Source organism: Hyla sarda, unplaced genomic scaffold (genome assembly GCF_029499605.1).
Source record: "Hyla sarda isolate aHylSar1 unplaced genomic scaffold, aHylSar1.hap1 scaffold_888, whole genome shotgun sequence".
NCBI lineage: Eukaryota > Metazoa > Chordata > Amphibia > Anura > Hylidae > Hyla > Hyla sarda.
In genome coordinates this window covers 20047-37697 of record NW_026610917.1, presented here as the reverse complement: position 1 = coordinate 37697, position 17651 = coordinate 20047, and the positions used below count along the sequence as shown (strand labels likewise).

General features: G+C 44.1%; 6 non-coding genes across 6 annotated transcripts; all 6 read left to right on the top strand.

Moving 5' to 3' along the window:
* The first annotated feature begins 327 nt into the window (after positions 1–327).
* On the top strand, positions 328–518 carry LOC130348848 (U2 spliceosomal RNA). Its single transcript, XR_008886325.1, has one exon. It is a non-coding gene; the product is annotated as a U2 spliceosomal RNA (small nuclear RNA).
* Positions 519–2601: 2083 nt separating this feature from the next.
* On the top strand, positions 2602–2792 carry LOC130348847 (U2 spliceosomal RNA). The gene has a single exon (XR_008886324.1). It is a non-coding gene; the product is annotated as a U2 spliceosomal RNA (small nuclear RNA).
* A 2075-nt stretch (positions 2793–4867) lies between these two features.
* Positions 4868–5058, top strand: LOC130348845 (U2 spliceosomal RNA). Its single transcript, XR_008886323.1, has one exon. It is a non-coding gene; the product is annotated as a U2 spliceosomal RNA (small nuclear RNA).
* Positions 5059–7133: 2075 nt separating this feature from the next.
* LOC130348844 (U2 spliceosomal RNA) lies at positions 7134–7324 on the top strand. The gene has a single exon (XR_008886322.1). It is a non-coding gene; the product is annotated as a U2 spliceosomal RNA (small nuclear RNA).
* A 2087-nt stretch (positions 7325–9411) lies between these two features.
* Positions 9412–9602, top strand: LOC130348843 (U2 spliceosomal RNA). The gene has a single exon (XR_008886321.1). It is a non-coding gene; the product is annotated as a U2 spliceosomal RNA (small nuclear RNA).
* Positions 9603–16784: 7182 nt separating this feature from the next.
* LOC130348838 (U2 spliceosomal RNA) lies at positions 16785–16983 on the top strand. Its single transcript, XR_008886317.1, has one exon. It is a non-coding gene; the product is annotated as a U2 spliceosomal RNA (small nuclear RNA).
* The last annotated feature ends 668 nt before the right edge of the window (positions 16984–17651 follow it).

Here is a 17651-nt window from a genome sequence, read left to right as displayed (position 1 = left end):
TGCAGGCAACAAAGGTAGGTGTGTGCTTGTGTGTGTGTTTCCTATGCAGATCCTAAGCCCAGTGTCACATGCAAGTAGGAGGAGTAAGAAGGGTTCCTGGCAAATCCGGGTTATGGATTGCATTTAAAAAGGCCCCGTGGGAGTGCAATGGGCCCCTGTCTTGCTGCTTAGCAATAATGGTATGGGTTTAGGTTCTGCTGTGTGTACTGGTGGTTGACTGCCCCCCAGCCCAGAGTGTGCATGGAAAATTGTCTGGCAGCCTCCCTGACAGCAAGCAGTGATAGTGCCCATGAAGGGGACCTTGTTGGGCCCGCCCCTTTCACGGTTATCGCTTCTCGGCCTTTTGGCTAAGATCAAGTGTAGTATCTGTTCTTATCAGTTTAATATCTGATACGTCCCCTATCTGGGGACCATATATTAAATGGATTTTTGAGAACGGGGGCCGATTTCGAAGCTTGCTTCCGTCGCCCTATGCATTGACCCGATATGGCAGTATCTTCGGGTACAGTGCACCACCCCCTTACAGGGTTAAAAAGAAAGATTCCTACTTTCATTGCTACCTGCTTGCTGGCTAGCCAGCTAGCCAGCCCTGTGGGCCTTGCTGCTGCTGCTGCTGCAGCCAAAAAACAAAAGGTGGTGCTGCTGCTGCTTCTGCTTCTGCTTGTGTCTGGCCGCTGTTGGAGCGTCCAGGCACAGGACTTCTGCTGCTGCTGACTAAATGGCCTCCTTAATTGGATCATTTGAGTAGCCAGCACACCTGTGCAGGTAGGGCATGACATGATAGGCAGCTGCCTTGATAGCGGGTGGGTGCTGAATGTTCCTAATTGACAAAATAAGATTAATGCTTATGAAGAAATATAAAATCTCATCCCTTCCCCAATATCGCGCCACACCCCTACCCCTTAATTCCCTGGTTGAACTTGATGGACATATGTCTTTTTTCGACCGTACTAACTATGTAACTATGTAACATAACATGGGGGGGGGGGTCTCCTGGCTGTTCACACAGGTGTGTCATTGCTGTACATTGACCATGCATTGCTTCTGTGGTATTGCAAAGGCAAAGACAAATGCTTCCAGCCATCCATTGCACTAATGGATTGGTCATCAGCTGGCTGTCTATGTCCCGCATCAATATAGACCAAAGTACAGAGGGTTAGGCTATGCTATTGTGCACCTACCTGATGCATCAGAAGGTGCGAGGCCCTTGCTAAATTCTGTGCACAGACTTTGAGATCTATGCTTTAGACTGTATCTAAACCTGCTCCAACATGGACTGACATTCTGGCCTACTTTCAGCCGATGCGACTTGTCTGTCGCTGAACAGTCGCTTTTTATGTATTCAGCACCTATGTATAATGTTGTAAAAATGCTCTAGAAGCTAAAGTCGCAGAAATGTCACACATATTTGGCCTGCAACTTTCTGTGCGACAAATTCAGACAGGAAAAATCAGTATAAATCCTTAGAAAATTATCCCCCAGTGTCTCCATCTGCTGGCGGTATTGAATAAGCATTGCTGCACTGATGGGGTATGCATTAGACGAAAAAAAAGAAGAAAAAGAAGAATAATACGCCCAGAAAAGAGGCGAAAAGGAGAAAAACGTAAAAAAACGTGAAAAAAAAGTAAGAGGAAGAGAAGGGAAAAAAAGGTGGAAATGGGTTTAAAAGTGATTTCGGCGGAGAAATATATATATATATATATATATATATATATATATATATATATACGCGCACACACACACATATATATAAACGTATTCTCCGTTGAGATATTGCAGCCGCTGCTGTGTCCAGGCCCAGGAGCCTTAGCACTGTGCTGTGATGTCACTCAATACCACTGACATCACTAGGTGTAAACAACATCTCTCCTTTGCTGTGTATGTGACTATGGAGCTGTTTGGTGATGTCGTCTATTATGGCCTTCATAGAAGCAACAGGAGATTGTTGCATCCATCTAGAACCCTCAGAACTACAGTGCTATGATGTCACTCACTTCCACAGGCCTTGCAGAGTGTAAACAACAACAACCCAGCTTTGTTGTGTATGTAACCATAGGGATTTGTGATGTCACCTAGAACCTTCACAGCAGCGACAGCTTTATGAGGAGCATCAGCACTGCTCTGCCTGAGCAGAACCATCACCGCCATAGGTTGTCAAATAACCCGGGTTTAACCCACACAGGTAAGTCCAATGGGGTGCAGGCATGTCCTCTATGCTTACAGCTTCCCGTGGGTGTTGGTTTGATACCGTTTGGGGACAGCCAAGGAGGCATCTGCAGGCAACAAAGGTAGGTGTGTGCTTGTGTGTGTGTTTCCTATGCAGATCCTAAGCCCAGTGTCACATGCAAGTAGGAGGAGTAAGAAGGGTTCCTGGCAAATCCGGGTTATGGATTGCATTTAAAAAGGCCCCGTGGGAGTGCAATGGGCCCCTGTCTTGCTGCTTAGCAATAATGGTATGGGTTTAGGTTCTGCTGTGTGTACTGGTGGTTGACTGCCCCCCAGCCCAGAGTGTGCATGGAAAATTGTCTGGCAGCCTCCCTGACAGCAAGCAGTGATAGTGCCCATGAAGGGGACCTTGTTGGGCCCGCCCCTTTCACGGTTATCGCTTCTCGGCCTTTTGGCTAAGATCAAGTGTAGTATCTGTTCTTATCAGTTTAATATCTGATACGTCCCCTATCTGGGGACCATATATTAAATGGATTTTTGAGAACGGGGGCCGATTTCGAAGCTTGCTTCCGTCGCCCTATGCATTGACCCGATATGGCAGTATCTTCGGGTACAGTGCACCACCCCCTTACAGGGTTAAAAAGAAAGATTCCTACTTTCATTGCTACCTGCTTGCTGGCTAGCCAGCTAGCCAGCCCTGTGGGCCTTGCTGCTGCTGCTGCTGCAGCCAAAAAACAAAAGGTGGTGCTGCTGCTGCTTCTGCTTCTGCTTGTGTCTGGCCGCTGTTGGAGCGTCCAGGCACAGGACTTCTGCTGCTGCTGACTAAATGGCCTCCTTAATTGGATCATTTGAGTAGCCAGCACACCTGTGCAGGTAGGGCATGACATGATAGGCAGCTGCCTTGATAGCGGGTGGGTGCTGAATGTTCCTAATTGACAAAATAAGATTAATGCTTATGAAGAAATATAAAATCTCATCCCTTCCCCAATATCGCGCCACACCCCTACCCCTTAATTCCCTGGTTGAACTTGATGGACATATGTCTTTTTTCGACCGTACTAACTATGTAACTATGTAACATAACATGGGGGGGGGGGTCTCCTGGCTGTTCACACAGGTGTGTCATTGCTGTACATTGACCATGCATTGCTTCTGTGGTATTGCAAAGGCAAAGACAAATGCTTCCAGCCATCCATTGCACTAATGGATTGGTCATCAGCTGGCTGTCTATGTCCCGCATCAATATAGACCAAAGTACAGAGGGTTAGGCTATGCTATTGTGCACCTACCTGATGCATCAGAAGGTGCGAGGCCCTTGCTAAATTCTGTGCACAGACTTTGAGATCTATGCTTTAGACTGTATCTAAACCTGCTCCAACATGGACTGACATTCTGGCCTACTTTCAGCCGATGCGACTTGTCTGTCGCTGAACAGTCGCTTTTTATGTATTCAGCACCTATGTATAATGTTGTAAAAATGCTCTAGAAGCTAAAGTCGCAGAAATGTCACACATATTTGGCCTGCAACTTTCTGTGCGACAAATTCAGACAGGAAAAATCAGTATAAATCCTTAGAAAATTATCCCCCAGTGTCTCCATCTGCTGGCGGTATTGAATAAGCATTGCTGCACTGATGGGGTATGCATTAGACGAAAAAAAAGAAGAAAAAGAAGAATAATACGCCCAGAAAAGAGGCGAAAAGGAGAAAAACGTAAAAAAACGTGAAAAAAAAGTAAGAGGAAGAGAAGGGAAAAAAAGGTGGAAATGGGTTTAAAAGTGATTTCGGCGGAGAAATATATATATATATATATATATATATATATATATACGCGCACACACACACATATATATAAACGTATTCTCCGTTGAGATATTGCAGCCGCTGCTGTGTCCAGGCCCAGGAGCCTTAGCACTGTGCTGTGATGTCACTCAATACCACTGACATCACTAGGTGTAAACAACATCTCTCCTTTGCTGTGTATGTGACTATGGAGCTGTTTGGTGATGTCGTCTATTATGGCCTTCATAGAAGCAACAGGAGATTGTTGCATCCATCTAGAACCCTCAAAACTACAGTGCTATGATGTCACTCACTTCCACAGGCCTTGCAGAGTGTAAACAACAACAACCCAGCTTTGTTGTGTATGTAACCATAGGGATTTGTGATGTCACCTAGAACCTTCACAGCAGCGACAGCTTTATGAGGAGCATCAGCACTGCTCTGCCTGAGCAGAACCATCACCGCCATAGGTTGTCAAATAACCCGGGTTTAACCCACACAGGTAAGTCCAATGGGGTGCAGGCATGTCCTCTATGCTTACAGCTTCCCGTGGGTGTTGGTTTGATACCGTTTGGGGACAGCCAAGGAGGCATCTGCAGGCAACAAAGGTAGGTGTGTGCTTGTGTGTGTGTTTCCTATGCAGATCCTAAGCCCAGTGTCACATGCAAGTAGGAGGAGTAAGAAGGGTTCCTGGCAAATCCGGGTTATGGATTGCATTTAAAAAGGCCCCGTGGGAGTGCAATGGGCCCCTGTCTTGCTGCTTAGCAATAATGGTATGGGTTTAGGTTCTGCTGTGTGTACTGGTGGTTGACTGCCCCCCAGCCCAGAGTGTGCATGGAAAATTGTCTGGCAGCCTCCCTGACAGCAAGCAGTGATAGTGCCCATGAAGGGGACCTTGTTGGGCCCGCCCCTTTCACGGTTATCGCTTCTCGGCCTTTTGGCTAAGATCAAGTGTAGTATCTGTTCTTATCAGTTTAATATCTGATACGTCCCCTATCTGGGGACCATATATTAAATGGATTTTTGAGAACGGGGGCCGATTTCGAAGCTTGCTTCCGTCGCCCTATGCATTGACCCGATATGGCAGTATCTTCGGGTACAGTGCACCACCCCCTTACAGGGTTAAAAAGAAAGATTCCTACTTTCATTGCTACCTGCTTGCTGGCTAGCCAGCTAGCCAGCCCTGTGGGCCTTGCTGCTGCTGCTGCTGCAGCCAAAAAACAAAAGGTGGTGCTGCTGCTGCTTCTGCTTCTGCTTGTGTCTGGCCGCTGTTGGAGCGTCCAGGCACAGGACTTCTGCTGCTGCTGACTAAATGGCCTCCTTAATTGGATCATTTGAGTAGCCAGCACACCTGTGCAGGTAGGGCATGACATGATAGGCAGCTGCCTTGATAGCGGGTGGGTGCTGAATGTTCCTAATTGACAAAATAAGATTAATGCTTATGAAGAAATATAAAATCTCATCCCTTCCCCAATATCGCGCCACACCCCTACCCCTTAATTCCCTGGTTGAACTTGATGGACATATGTCTTTTTTCGACCGTACTAACTATGTAACTATGTAACATAACATGGGGGGGGGGGTCTCCTGGCTGTTCACACAGGTGTGTCATTGCTGTACATTGACCATGCATTGCTTCTGTGGTATTGCAAAGGCAAAGACAAATGCTTCCAGCCATCCATTGCACTAATGGATTGGTCATCAGCTGGCTGTCTATGTCCCGCATCAATATAGACCAAAGTACAGAGGGTTAGGCTATGCTATTGTGCACCTACCTGATGCATCAGAAGGTGCGAGGCCCTTGCTAAATTCTGTGCACAGACTTTGAGATCTATGCTTTAGACTGTATCTAAACCTGCTCCAACATGGACTGACATTCTGGCCTACTTTCAGCCGATGCGACTTGTCTGTCGCTGAACAGTCGCTTTTTATGTATTCAGCACCTATGTATAATGTTGTAAAAATGCTCTAGAAGCTAAAGTCGCAGAAATGTCACACATATTTGGCCTGCAACTTTCTGTGCGACAAATTCAGACAGGAAAAATCAGTATAAATCCTTAGAAAATTATCCCCCAGTGTCTCCATCTGCTGGCGGTATTGAATAAGCATTGCTGCACTGATGGGGTATGCATTAGACGAAAAAAAAGAAGAAAAAGAAGAATAATACGCCCAGAAAAGAGGCGAAAAGGAGAAAAACGTAAAAAAACGTGAAAAAAAAGTAAGAGGAAGAGAAGGGAAAAAAAGGTGGAAATGGGTTTAAAAGTGATTTCGGCGGAGAAATATATATATATATATATATATATATATATATATACGCGCACACACACACATATATATAAACGTATTCTCCGTTGAGATATTGCAGCCGCTGCTGTGTCCAGGCCCAGGAGCCTTAGCACTGTGCTGTGATGTCACTCAATACCACTGACATCACTAGGTGTAAACAACATCTCTCCTTTGCTGTGTATGTGACTATGGAGCTGTTTGGTGATGTCGTCTATTATGGCCTTCATAGAAGCAACAGGAGATTGTTGCATCCATCTAGAACCCTCAAAACTACAGTGCTATGATGTCACTCACTTCCACAGGCCTTGCAGAGTGTAAACAACAACAACCCAGCTTTGTTGTGTATGTAACCATAGGGATTTGTGATGTCACCTAGAACCTTCACAGCAGCGACAGCTTTATGAGGAGCATCAGCACTGCTCTGCCTGAGCAGAACCATCACCGCCATAGGTTGTCAAATAACCCGGGTTTAACCCACACAGGTAAGTCCAATGGGGTGCAGGCATGTCCTCTATGCTTACAGCTTCCCGTGGGTGTTGGTTTGATACCGTTTGGGGACAGCCAAGGAGGCATCTGCAGGCAACAAAGGTAGGTGTGTGCTTGTGTGTGTGTTTCCTATGCAGATCCTAAGCCCAGTGTCACATGCAAGTAGGAGGAGTAAGAAGGGTTCCTGGCAAATCCGGGTTATGGATTGCATTTAAAAAGGCCCCGTGGGAGTGCAATGGGCCCCTGTCTTGCTGCTTAGCAATAATGGTATGGGTTTAGGTTCTGCTGTGTGTACTGGTGGTTGACTGCCCCCCAGCCCAGAGTGTGCATGGAAAATTGTCTGGCAGCCTCCCTGACAGCAAGCAGTGATAGTGCCCATGAAGGGGACCTTGTTGGGCCCGCCCCTTTCACGGTTATCGCTTCTCGGCCTTTTGGCTAAGATCAAGTGTAGTATCTGTTCTTATCAGTTTAATATCTGATACGTCCCCTATCTGGGGACCATATATTAAATGGATTTTTGAGAACGGGGGCCGATTTCGAAGCTTGCTTCCGTCGCCCTATGCATTGACCCGATATGGCAGTATCTTCGGGTACAGTGCACCACCCCCTTACAGGGTTAAAAAGAAAGATTCCTACTTTCATTGCTACCTGCTTGCTGGCTAGCCAGCTAGCCAGCCCTGTGGGCCTTGCTGCTGCTGCTGCTGCAGCCAAAAAACAAAAGGTGGTGCTGCTGCTGCTTCTGCTTCTGCTTGTGTCTGGCCGCTGTTGGAGCGTCCAGGCACAGGACTTCTGCTGCTGCTGACTAAATGGCCTCCTTAATTGGATCATTTGAGTAGCCAGCACACCTGTGCAGGTAGGGCATGACATGATAGGCAGCTGCCTTGATAGCGGGTGGGTGCTGAATGTTCCTAATTGACAAAATAAGATTAATGCTTATGAAGAAATATAAAATCTCATCCCTTCCCCAATATCGCGCCACACCCCTACCCCTTAATTCCCTGGTTGAACTTGATGGACATATGTCTTTTTTCGACCGTACTAACTATGTAACTATGTAACATAACATGGGGGGGGGGGTCTCCTGGCTGTTCACACAGGTGTGTCATTGCTGTACATTGACCATGCATTGCTTCTGTGGTATTGCAAAGGCAAAGACAAATGCTTCCAGCCATCCATTGCACTAATGGATTGGTCATCAGCTGGCTGTCTATGTCCCGCATCAATATAGACCAAAGTACAGAGGGTTAGGCTATGCTATTGTGCACCTACCTGATGCATCAGAAGGTGCGAGGCCCTTGCTAAATTCTGTGCACAGACTTTGAGATCTATGCTTTAGACTGTATCTAAACCTGCTCCAACATGGACTGACATTCTGGCCTACTTTCAGCCGATGCGACTTGTCTGTCGCTGAACAGTCGCTTTTTATGTATTCAGCACCTATGTATAATGTTGTAAAAATGCTCTAGAAGCTAAAGTCGCAGAAATGTCACACATATTTGGCCTGCAACTTTCTGTGCGACAAATTCAGACAGGAAAAATCAGTATAAATCCTTAGAAAATTATCCCCCAGTGTCTCCATCTGCTGGCGGTATTGAATAAGCATTGCTGCACTGATGGGGTATGCATTAGACGAAAAAAAAGAAGAAAAAGAAGAATAATACGCCCAGAAAAGAGGCGAAAAGGAGAAAAACGTAAAAAAACGTGAAAAAAAAGTAAGAGGAAGAGAAGGGAAAAAAAGGTGGAAATGGGTTTAAAAGTGATTTCGGCGGAGAAATATATATATATATATATATATATATATATATATATATATATATATACGCGCACACACACACATATATATAAACGTATTCTCCGTTGAGATATTGCAGCCGCTGCTGTGTCCAGGCCCAGGAGCCTTAGCACTGTGCTGTGATGTCACTCAATACCACTGACATCACTAGGTGTAAACAACATCTCTCCTTTGCTGTGTATGTGACTATGGAGCTGTTTGGTGATGTCGTCTATTATGGCCTTCATAGAAGCAACAGGAGATTGTTGCATCCATCTAGAACCCTCAGAACTACAGTGCTATGATGTCACTCACTTCCACAGGCCTTGCAGAGTGTAAACAACAACAACCCAGCTTTGTTGTGTATGTAACCATAGGGATTTGTGATGTCACCTAGAACCTTCACAGCAGCGACAGCTTTATGAGGAGCATCAGCACTGCTCTGCCTGAGCAGAACCATCACCGCCATAGGTTGTCAAATAACCCGGGTTTAACCCACACAGGTAAGTCCAATGGGGTGCAGGCATGTCCTCTATGCTTACAGCTTCCCGTGGGTGTTGGTTTGATACCGTTTGGGGACAGCCAAGGAGGCATCTGCAGGCAACAAAGGTAGGTGTGTGCTTGTGTGTGTGTTTCCTATGCAGATCCTAAGCCCAGTGTCACATGCAAGTAGGAGGAGTAAGAAGGGTTCCTGGCAAATCCGGGTTATGGATTGCATTTAAAAAGGCCCCGTGGGAGTGCAATGGGCCCCTGTCTTGCTGCTTAGCAATAATGGTATGGGTTTAGGTTCTGCTGTGTGTACTGGTGGTTGACTGCCCCCCAGCCCAGAGTGTGCATGGAAAATTGTCTGGCAGCCTCCCTGACAGCAAGCAGTGATAGTGCCCATGAAGGGGACCTTGTTGGGCCCGCCCCTTTCACGGTTATCGCTTCTCGGCCTTTTGGCTAAGATCAAGTGTAGTATCTGTTCTTATCAGTTTAATATCTGATACGTCCCCTATCTGGGGACCATATATTAAATGGATTTTTGAGAACGGGGGCCGATTTCGAAGCTTGCTTCCGTCGCCCTATGCATTGACCCGATATGGCAGTATCTTCGGGTACAGTGCACCACCCCCTTACAGGGTTAAAAAGAAAGATTCCTACTTTCATTGCTACCTGCTTGCTGGCTAGCCAGCTAGCCAGCCCTGTGGGCCTTGCTGCTGCTGCTGCTGCTGCAGCCAAAAAACAAAAGGTGGTGCTGCTGCTGCTTCTGCTTCTGCTTGTGTCTGGCCGCTGTTGGAGCGTCCAGGCACAGGACTTCTGCTGCTGCTGACTAAATGGCCTCCTTAATTGGATCATTTGAGTAGCCAGCACACCTGTGCAGGTAGGGCATGACATGATAGGCAGCTGCCTTGATAGCGGGTGGGTGCTGAATGTTCCTAATTGACAAAATAAGATTAATGCTTATGAAGAAATATAAAATCTCATCCCTTCCCCAATATCGCGCCACACCCCTACCCCTTAATTCCCTGGTTGAACTTGATGGACATATGTCTTTTTTCGACCGTACTAACTATGTAACTATGTAACATAACATGGGGGGGGGGTCTCCTGGCTGTTCACACAGGTGTGTCATTGCTGTACATTGACCATGCATTGCTTCTGTGGTATTGCAAAGGCAAAGACAAATGCTTCCAGCCATCCATTGCACTAATGGATTGGTCATCAGCTGGCTGTCTATGTCCCGCATCAATATAGACCAAAGTACAGAGGGTTAGGCTATGCTATTGTGCACCTACCTGATGCATCAGAAGGTGCGAGGCCCTTGCTAAATTCTGTGCACAGACTTTGAGATCTATGCTTTAGACTGTATCTAAACCTGCTCCAACATGGACTGACATTCTGGCCTACTTTCAGCCGATGCGACTTGTCTGTCGCTGAACAGTCGCTTTTTATGTATTCAGCACCTATGTATAATGTTGTAAAAATGCTCTAGAAGCTAAAGTCGCAGAAATGTCACACATATTTGGCCTGCAACTTTCTGTGCGACAAATTCAGACAGGAAAAATCAGTATAAATCCTTAGAAAATTATCCCCCAGTGTCTCCATCTGCTGGCGGTATTGAATAAGCATTGCTGCACTGATGGGGTATGCATTAGACGAAAAAAAAGAAGAAAAAGAAGAATAATACGCCCAGAAAAGAGGCGAAAAGGAGAAAAACGTAAAAAAACGTGAAAAAAAAGTAAGAGGAAGAGAAGGGAAAAAAAGGTGGAAATGGGTTTAAAAGTGATTTCGGCGGAGAAATATATATATATATATATATATATATATATATACGCGCACACACACACATATATATAAACGTATTCTCCGTTGAGATATTGCAGCCGCTGCTGTGTCCAGGCCCAGGAGCCTTAGCACTGTGCTGTGATGTCACTCAATACCACTGACATCACTAGGTGTAAACAACATCTCTCCTTTGCTGTGTATGTGACTATGGAGCTGTTTGGTGATGTCGTCTATTATGGCCTTCATAGAAGCAACAGGAGATTGTTGCATCCATCTAGAACCCTCAGAACTACAGTGCTATGATGTCACTCACTTCCACAGGCCTTGCAGAGTGTAAACAACAACAACCCAGCTTTGTTGTGTATGTAACCATAGGGATTTGTGATGTCACCTAGAACCTTCACAGCAGCGACAGCTTTATGAGGAGCATCAGCACTGCTCTGCCTGAGCAGAACCATCACCGCCATAGGTTGTCAAATAACCCGGGTTTAACCCACACAGGTAAGTCCAATGGGGTGCAGGCATGTCCTCTATGCTTACAGCTTCCCGTGGGTGTTGGTTTGATACCGTTTGGGGACAGCCAAGGAGGCATCTGCAGGCAACAAAGGTAGGTGTGTGCTTGTGTGTGTGTTTCCTATGCAGATCCTAAGCCCAGTGTCACATGCAAGTAGGAGGAGTAAGAAGGGTTCCTGGCAAATCCGGGTTATGGATCGCATTTAAAAAGGCCCCGTGGGAGTGCAATGGGCCCCTGTCTTGCTGCTTAGCAATAATGGTATGGGTTTAGGTTCTGCTGTGTGTACTGGTGGTTGACTGCCCCCCAGCCCAGAGTGTGCATGGAAAATTGTCTGGCAGCCTCCCTGACAGCAAGCAGTGATAGTGCCCATGAAGGGGACCTTGTTGGGCCCGCCCCTTTCACGGTTATCGCTTCTCGGCCTTTTGGCTTCGATCCCGTGCGGTTTACCGGGCGGGTTAGGAGTTGAAGGGGGTGGTGATCGGGGTCCTCTTTGCGGGGGGCCCTGGGTTATTTCGGAGTTGCGATAGTGGGTTTCATCGCCTGCAAAAATGAGTGGAGGAGAGAGGATTCGCGGAATAGAAGACACGGTCAGGATTTTCGTCCCAACGGAACATCGGGGAACGGTTGGCCTTGACCAGATTGTGCTGGAGATTCTACGCAGGCTCCAGTACCTAAAGGTAACAGATGTATTTGCAATGCAAGATTTCCCTAGACAGGGTATTTATGATGTTACATTTGTTAATTCCGAGATTTGTCAGAGGGTCTACAAGGACCTGGAAGGAATGAAGAGAAAGAATGAGCCGGATATTATGAGGAAAGTTAAAGTAGAGCCTTTGTTTCTGAGTACAGAGAAAGTGGTCATCGTACATATGTACAATCCCAAAGTTACAGACTCAATGGTAACAAATTTTCTTTATCGTTATTGTGAAGAAGTGAAGTTTTTTGGAAAACTAAAGAACAGACATGGTTTTTTTAACTGTAAAAGGAAATATGTTGTGAAGTTCAAGAAGGATGAGTCTATGGAGGAGGGAATTAAGAGTATTCCTCAAGTTTTTTCCATTGGAGGAGAGCGTGGTTTTTGTTTTTATGAGGGGCAGCTTCAGTTTTGCCGCAAATGTCAAGCATATGGCCACGTGCAGGACGCATGTCCTGTGAAGGGTGTTGTTTGTAGGAACTGTGGCAAGACTGGGCATGAAACAAGTTTTTGCGTTGAGGAAAAGACTTGTGATATTTGTGGGAGTAATTCCCATTTGGCAAGAGGATGTCACTTATGGTACAAGAGAAGGAGTTATGCTGATGCGGCTGGAAGTAAAGGTGGACAGAGCAATGAACAGGGAATGGGAAGGAGGTCTTTTTCAGAAGCCACAGGTGTGGATGGAGGTGTGGATGGAGGTGAAAAATCTAATGTGGAGGGGGAATGTGAAGTCGGGAGGAGCGCAGGTGGTACGATTGTTAAAAATGTTGTTGCTCAGGTGGATGTGATTAAAGAGGCTTTTGTGGAGACAAGTGTGGTGGTTGAACAGGAGTATAAGAAAGTGGTCTCCACAAGTGAAGTAACATGTGCAAAGGGGGTGGAGGTCAAGAAGATTGAAACTGTGTATGGAGATGTGTTTCCTTGTGGAAGCATGAGTGGTGATGTGGAATGTCCAGACCCTGTTGTGGGGGAGGAGGAGGGAATGGAATTCCAAGAAAATGTGCAGTCACCTGAGAAGTCCCTTACACCTGCTCAGAGATTTGTCAGCAGTGATGAGGAGGATGAGGTGGGGGTGGAAAGTAAAAGAAGTAAAAAAGGAAGTTGGACTGGGGATCAAGAGGACCCAGTGGTTGGAAGAGGAGTTGAAATGGACAGGGACTCTGATCCAGGGTCGCCTGATTGTTATGAAAATGTTTTAAGGAAAGTTGAGAGTCAGAGCAGTAATTTTTAACTATGATGGATATTAAAGTTTTGATTTTATTCATTTTAGTTATTATGACTCTTATCTTAACAACCCTTAATGTCAGGAGTATTGGATCAGAAGTAAGAAGAGCTGCTATTTTTGAGGTGTTGGAGAATGTGAGAGCTGATATAATATGTTTACAGGAGTGTGCAATTAAATCTGCACCTTATGCTGATGAGTGGAGGATGGGACAATCTTTTTGGTCAACTAGTACGGATAACAAGAATGAAGGAGTTGGTTTTTTAATCAAAAATAACAATATCAAAGTTTTAAATTGCCAGATTTTAATACCAGGCCGTTGCATGGTTTTAAACTTTGAGTTTTTAGACCAGAGGATTAGAGTTTTTAACGTATATGCCCCAGCAGAGAAGAAAGAGCGGTTGGTTTTTTTAGAGTCTTTGAAGTTTTTTATCCCTGGTCGGGAAAGTACTATAGTGGCTGGTGATTTTAACTGTATCCGTACTGTTAATGACCGTGAGAGTGCTGCTGAAGTCCGAACTGACATTACCTCTAATGCTTTAAATCAATTAGTACAAGACTTACACTATATAGATGCTGGACTGATGATTGACACTGATGATAGATATACATATGTATCGGATAGTGGTCACTGTAAATCCCGAATAGATTATATTTTTGTGTCTGAAGGGATGAAGGTGGCCCGGTGTAATCAGATGATGTCGATTTTCTCAGATCATAAAATTTTATCTGCTGAAATAAGCATCTCAGAGTCCATTGCCTTTGGTAGGGGACTCTGGAAGTTGAATGTGAGTTTACTTGAAGAAGAGGAGGTAATGGCAGGTTTTAAAAATATATTTTTATCCTGTGCTGCTAAACAAGACTGTTTTAAAAATATTTTAGACTGGTGGGATTGGGCTAAAGTGAACTTTGCTGGTTATTTTAAGTCTGTTTGCATTAAGAGAGCACAGGAGAAGAGGCGGAGAGATGAGACTTTAGTTTCACAGTTGGAGACTCTCTTTAAGTTTAAGAACGCTGGTCTAGAGGTGGATGCTGAAATTTGTGAAATTAAGGAAGAGATGAAGACAAGGTTGAAGGAAAGAGGAAGGAATATTGTTTACAGGGCTAAGGTGCAACATTTGGAGGAGAATGAACAATGTAGTCGATATTTTTTTAAAAAGTGTTTTAAGCCAAAGGGGGTCTTTAAGTCGGTTTTAACCTCAAGTGGTGAGGTGGTTGGTAGGGAGATGGAGGAGGAGGTTTGTAAATTTTATGAAACACTTTTTAGTAATGAAAGTAAAGCTGCTATTAATGAAATGGAAGACTACTGTAACATTTTAGAGGATCAAATTCCAGATGAGGAGAAAGTTTTTTTGGTGGAAGATGTTAGTGAAAATGAAATTAGAATGGCGCTGAATGGAATGGCAAAAGGTAAAACCCCTGGTAGTGACGGCCTTCCAGCTGAGTTTTATGTTGTATTTTGGCCTCTTTTAAAAGATGTTTTTACTCGGGTTGTGCAATATGTTTTTAAGTTTGGGATTTTAGCTGATTCAATGAAGAAGGGAATTATCACACTAATACATAAGAAAGGTGACGAACGTGATATAAAAAATTGGAGACCAATTTCATTGTTAAACAGTGACTATAAAATTATTGCTAAAATTGTTGCAAACAGGCTTAGGAATATTATTGGCCATATGGTAGATAATTACCAAGTATGTGCTGTACCCGGGAGAAGAATTACTGATAATTTATTGATTTTAAGGGATGTTATTTATTATTGTAATTTTAATAAGGTGCCTCTTTTTGTCGAGTCAGTGGATTTCGAGAAGGCCTATGATAAAGTCGCACACAAATTTATGTTTATGGCCCTAAAACATATGGGGATCCCAATGAAGTTATTACATGTTATTAAAGGGTTATATAATGGTGTTACTGGACAAGTTTTAATGAATGGCCATGTTGGTCCTGCTTTTAAGATTTTATCAGGGGTTCGGCAGGGTTGCCCACTCTCCCCAATCCTTTTCATCTGTGTAATAGAGGCCTTGTTAAAGAATGTTCAGAAAGACAAATGTGTTAAAGGAGTTTTTATACCTGGCAGTGGTGGGAGTGATCTTAAGGTTTTAAGCTACATGGATGATGTTGTGTTTACATGTACTTCAAAAGCAGATTTGAATAGAGTGAATTTGCATATTCAAATTTTTTGCTGTGTGGCCGGAATGTGTGTAAACTGGGGCAAATGTCATTTGGTGAATTTTGGGAAATGCGAAGATGTGTTGGTGGATGGAGTAGAGATAAAGGAGAATGTGGAAGTTTTAGGGGTCATTTTTGAAAAGAATCTTAAAGGGACAGAGACTTACAACAAGCTGGACAGTAAAATTGAAAAGAAATTGAATTTTTGGAAATTGAGGAGTTTATCCCTTAAAGGGAAAGTACTTGTTATTAAGACTGTGATTTTACCTTTACTTTTATATACTGCGATGGTTTTTCCACCTGGTAAGCTTTGGATGAGGAAGACAACAAGAAGACTTTTTGTTTTCTTTTGGGGATCCAAAATGGAAAAAATGAAAAGAGAGAAGGTAATGAGTACTGTAAAGAATGGTGGATATGACTTTCCAAATATTGATTTGTTTTTAAAGTTACACTATTTTCTTTTAATTTTCAAGACGATCCAGTGCAATAGTAAAACAGCTGATATGTGTAAATATTTAGCAGGATGGTTGTTTTCTAAGTGGGGCTGGTGTGAGAGGGATCTGAGGAAACCAATGGCGCTGATTATACCTACCTTTTATGTGGTTCTTCGGTCTTTCAATGATCAGTTTAATTTGAGCTCCTTGGGGAAACCTGAAAAGAAGAAAATAGAATATGAGTTGAGAAAGAGTGAAAAATTTAATGAAGTACCATTCTGTAATATTGCACAGTCAGTTAAGATTTGGAGCCTTTTTAATTCCTTTGGTTTATCAAATAGACAAAAAGATGTGGTATGGATGTCTTACCATGGTTGCCTCCCAACTCGAGTGTTTTTAAGAGGAAGAGGAATAAGAGTGAGTGAACAGTGTCCAAGAGAGGGTTGTGGAGGTAAAGAAGATATTGTACATTTGTGGTGGGACTGTTTTTATGCCAAGGAAGTTTTTAGGCTTTTAACAAGATTTTTTATTGCACTTATGGGTTTTAATGATTTTACTTTTGAGAAAATTTTTATCGGTCAGGACTTTAACATGAAGAATGATGCACGTGTTACTTGGATAATTTTTTCTGTTTTTAAAGAAGTTTTATGGGACTCCAGGAATTTGCTTGTTTTTAAAAATGTTTCCATTTCTCCAAGTGAATGTAGGAGGTTGTTGCTCGGAAGACTTTTTATTGCATATTTATTAGATAAGAAGAGAATGGGAGAAGACAATGCTGAAAAGATCTGGAAATATACCCAATGGTGGAAACTGTAAGTCTGACCAGTTTATGTTTTGTTTTTTAAATGTTTTTGTTTTCCTTCAGCTTTCACCTTTTGGTTTTAAGTTCTTGACCCTCGGTTCCCTTTTTTTTTGTCTTTCCGCATGATGTTTTTTCAGACATTGTTTTAAGTGACGAGTCCTGGTAGGAGACCTGATGATCGTTCAAACAATAGTCTGTAACTGAGGAAAAAAAAAAAAAAAAAAAAAAAAAAAAATCTGTTCTTATCAGTTTAATATCTGATACGTCCCCTATCTGGGGACCATATATTAAATGGATTTTTGAGAACGGGGGCCGATTTCGAAGCTTGCTTCCGTCGCCCTATGCATTGACCCGATATGGCAGTATCTTCGGGTACAGTGCACCACCCCCTTACAGGGTTAAAAAGAAAGATTCCTACTTTCATTGCTACCTGCTTGCTGGCTAGCCAGCTAGCCAGCCCTGTGGGCCTTGCTGCTGCTGCTGCTGCAGCCAAAAAACAAAAGGTGGTGCTGCTGCTGCTTCTGCTTCTGCTTGTGTCTGGCCGCTGTTGGAGCGTCCAGGCACAGGACTTCTGCTGCTGCTGACTAAATGGCCTCCTTAATTGGATCATTTGAGTAGCCAGCACACCTGTGCAGGTAGGGCATGACATGATAGGCAGCTGCCTTGATAGCGGGTGGGTGCTGAATGTTCCTAATTGACAAAATAAGATTAATGCTTATGAAGAAATATAAAATCTCATCCCTTCCCCAATATCGCGCCACACCCCTACCCCTTAATTCCCTGGTTGAACTTGATGGACATATGTCTTTTTTCGACCGTACTAACTATGTAACTATGTAACATAACATGGGGGGGGGGGGTCTCCTGGCTGTTCACACAGGTGTGTCATTGCTGTACATTGACCATGCATTGCTTCTGTGGTATTGCAAAGGCAAAGACAAATGCTTCCAGCCATCCATTGCACTAATGGATTGGTCATCAGCTGGCTGTCTATGTCCCGCATCAATATAGACCAAAGTACAGAGGGTTAGGCTATGCTATTGTGCACCTACCTGA